The sequence below is a fragment of the Nanorana parkeri genome, unplaced genomic scaffold, assembly GCF_000935625.1.
Source record: "Nanorana parkeri isolate BGI_ZX_2015 unplaced genomic scaffold, ASM93562v1 scaffold4196, whole genome shotgun sequence".
NCBI classification, from domain to species: Eukaryota; Metazoa; Chordata; class Amphibia; order Anura; family Dicroglossidae; genus Nanorana; species Nanorana parkeri.
In genome coordinates this window covers 1,720-5,841 of record NW_017310463.1, presented here as the reverse complement: position 1 = coordinate 5,841, position 4,122 = coordinate 1,720, and positions in this window count along the sequence as shown.

Below are 4,122 nucleotides of genomic sequence, written 5' to 3'. Positions count from 1 at the left end.
TGTAAGGAAGTGTCCTCTATCAGGTTTCATGACCAGGAGGCTTCCAGTATGGCAAGGGAAGATTAAGCAGCCTCCAGGCTTTCCTGGGAGCCACTGAAGCGGTGCTGGGACCATCACTACCAGAGTTTCAAGTTTCACATCATGCCTTCTGCTTCTAATATTGGCTGAGCCAAGACGAAGGCTCATGTGGATCTGTCTCGAATGTCCGGACATTAGTGGATGTGTGACATCCAGTGGTGGAGCAGCCTTATGTGCCACATAATCACTGATGAGAAGAGGGAGAATAGTGCAAGAAGCTTGACATCTCTCCATCAGTTCCCTGAATCTGCAGACCTGGCTTTCTGTGTCATGGGACGGGAGAGAAAAAAAAATTGTTTCGTTTTGATTCGGATTTTGCGTCATTTCGTTTTTCGGAATTCGGGGTCCGAAAGTCAATTCGTTTTGGTATTCGGATTCGGCCCAAAATTCGTTAGCGGTAATCTGTACGAAATTTCGTTTCGTTCGTTCGTTGCAGCAAAGTGACATTTTAGAGGGGAAAAAAGTTTGTTTTTTGTCACAAATGTCACTTTGCTGCAACGAAATTTCATCTAACAAACCAAGTTTCGTACAGACTGCGGCTAACGACTTTCGGGATTCGGAAATTCGGATTAGTTTGCATTCGTTATATCTGTAATTCGTAATTTGGATACATCCGAATCTCCGAATTTCTGCAATTTCTTCCAAATTTTGATTCAGAACGAAACAAATCGCACATGTCTACTTTAAATGCCTTTTTTGATGTTGATAAAAAGTCACTTCTGGAATCTTTGTATACCGCTCTCCATTTGTTAGAATTTTCAAAACAATGCTATGGTGTTGTTCAATGGTCATCACAACCCCCCACAACCCCCCACCCCCCTTTGTCTGGAGGATTGATTATTACATTTAAATTTGGGAGGGTTCCCCTCAGTTTTCTAGTATATGGTTGTCCCTTTTTGTAAGAGTAAACTTTCCTATAACTTTTAGATCTGTTATGGCTATTATGTCCACTTCAGTCCTATAACCACTTCGAGTGGTAATCTAAAAAAAGTTCAATTCATCAAATTGAGGTGCTGCTGCTGTATTTAAAGCCCTCTCTGGGCAAACAAATACATGCGTTTGTGGTGGGGCTGCCCTTGCACTAAAAAGGTTTAAAGGAGAACTATGGGGTCAGTGTTTTTCCCCATAGTTCTCCGAAGGGTCACGGGAGGACACAAACTAGCGTCCTCCCGTCACCCTAGGCTCAGTATATAGGGAGCTGCAGCTCGCGGTATACTGAGACGCCGCAGCCGGGACGGATCCTGACATTACTGTCTGTATCCACAAAGCTGCGTGAGTGACAGCTGGCTCTGCCTATCTAGAGGCAGAGCCAGCTGTACCCGCCCCCTCCCCCGTCCGTTCCGCCAGTCAGCGCTGGCGGATAGGAGCGGGGCGGGGGGAATACAGCCCCTCCCCTGTCACGGCAGAGAGCCGTGACAGGATCGAGAGGTGAGCGAACGCCGGTATGTGTTCCCTCACCTCCCGATCTACTGAGCCGACCTGTGACAGTCTCATTGTCACAGGTCGGCTAGAACTATGAGGTGAGTGAAAAGCCCCTCCCCCTCATAGTTCTCCTTAACTGTGCAACCAACCAGTAAATTGGGTCCCAACACAAGCTAACCAAATAACACACCTCTGGCCAGTGAATCTAAAGTGATTACAATATATGCCCATTTATTTGCTATTGTTGTTTGTTTAATAAAGCTTTAACAAAACCCCGCAAGGTGTGTAAGTGTGCTGTGGATCCTGTCTGTGCGATGTATTCTGGCGTGGGACAGAACCTGTATATTCCAGTGGCCCCTTCAGGGGTGAGCACTACATAAGCAATGAATTTTATAAAGGGAAACATACCAAAAAAACGTGATGGAGGCAATTCTGACATTCTAAATGTAACTCCTAGAAAGCAAATAACAAAGAATTACATACAAAATGCACATATGGATAGATAGAATAAAGCTGTTTTTTTTTTTTTATTTATTTATTAGTCAGGAAAAGATAAACACTTGTATACATAATGGAAGAGTTTGTTTTGCCTATATTCCTCTAGTTCTTGCTCTGATGTGTAGAACTCAATTAAGACCATCAAATAGGCAGAGAAAAAAAAAAAGCTTCTGTTCTGTTTTATTACCCCAATCCTGGCCATAATAACATGACAGGTCCTCTTACCTCAATCCTGTCCATAAGAACATTACAGGTCCTCTTACCCCAATCCTGTCCATAATACCATTACAAGTCCTCTTACTCCAATCCTGTCCATAAGAACATGACAGGTCCTCTTACCCCAATCCTGTCCATAATACCATTACAAGTCCTCTTACTCCAATCCTGTCCATAAGAACATGACAGGTCCTCTTACCCCAATCCTGTCCATAATACCATTACAAGTCCTCTTACTCCAATCCTGTCCATAAGAACATGACAGGTCCTCTTACCCCAATCCTGTCCATAATACCATTACAAGTCCTCTTACTCCAATCCTGTCCATAAGAACATGACAGGTCCTCTTACCCCAATCCTGTCCATAATACCATTACAAGTCCTCTTACTCCAATCCTGTCCATAAGAACATGACAGGTCCTCTTACCCCAATCCTGTCCATAATACCATTACAAGTCCTCTTACTCCAATCCTGTCCATAAGAACATGACAGGTCCTCTTACCCCAATCCTGTCCATAATACCATTACAAGTCCTCTTACTCCAATCCTGTCCATAAGAACATGACAGGTCCTCTTACCCCAATCCTGTCCATAATACCATTACAAGTCCTCTTACTCCAATCCTGTCCATAAGAACATGACAGGTCCTCTTACCCCAATCCTGTCCATAATACCATTACAAGTCCTCTTACTCCAATCCTGTCCATAAGAACATGACAGGTCCTCTTACCCCAATCCTGTCCATAATACCATTACAAGTCCTCTTACTCCAATCCTGTCCATAAGAACATGACAGGTCCTCTTACCCCAATCCTGTCCATAATACCATTACAAGTCCTCTTACTCCAATCCTGTCCATAAGAACATGACAGGTCCTCTTACCCCAATCCTGTCCATAATACCATTACAAGTCCTCTTACTCCAATCCTGTCCATAAGAACATGACAGGTCCTCTTACCCCAATCCTGTCCATAATAACATTACAAGTCCTCTTACTCCAATCCTGTCCATAAGAACATGACAGGTCCTCTTACCACAATCCTGTCCATAACAAGACAGGTCCTCTTACCCCAATCCTGGCCATAATAACATGGCAGGTCCTCTTACCCCAATCCTGCCCATAATAACATGACAGGTCCTCTTACCCCAATCCTCTCCATAATAACATTACAGGTCCTCTTACCCCAATCCTGTCCATAATAACACTACAGGTCCTCTTGCCCCCTGTGTCTAGACTTGCATTGGTAAACCTAAAGTAGTCCCACACCAGGACAATCTGTTACAATTTATTTCATATTTTAAGATAACTTATATCATAAGCTCCTTTACCATTTAACGTTGAATTCCATTTGTAGTCTGCAAAATTCGGGTCTGGGTCAAATGCTGGATAATAGAAAAGAAAAAAAATGATTTAATTTTAAAACAGAAACTATTAATTTTGATCACAATCTGAATTTGTATCTGCCAAACTTTTATAGACCCGTGACCCACGCCGACCAATATATAACCAAAAGTATGTGGACACCCCTTAAAGGAGAAGTACGGGGTCAGGGCTTTTCCCCATAGTTCTCCTCAGGGTCAAGGAAGGTCACAAACCAGCGTCCTCCCGTCACCCAAATCTCAGTATATAGGGAGCCACAGCTCGCGGTATACTGAGACGCCGCAGCCGGAGCAGATCCCAACAATTATGTCTGGATCCGCCCAGCTGCGTGAGTGACAGCTGGCTCTGCCTATCTAGAGGCAGAGCCAGCTGTGCCCGCCCCCTCCCCCGTCCGTTCCGCCAGTCAGCGCTGGAGGATCTGACAGGGGAGGGGGAATCCCTGCAGGGAGCCGTGAGTGACAGTAACGGCTCTCTGCAGGGATAAATTGAGAAGTGAGCGAGCGCCGGTATGTGTTCGCTCACTTCC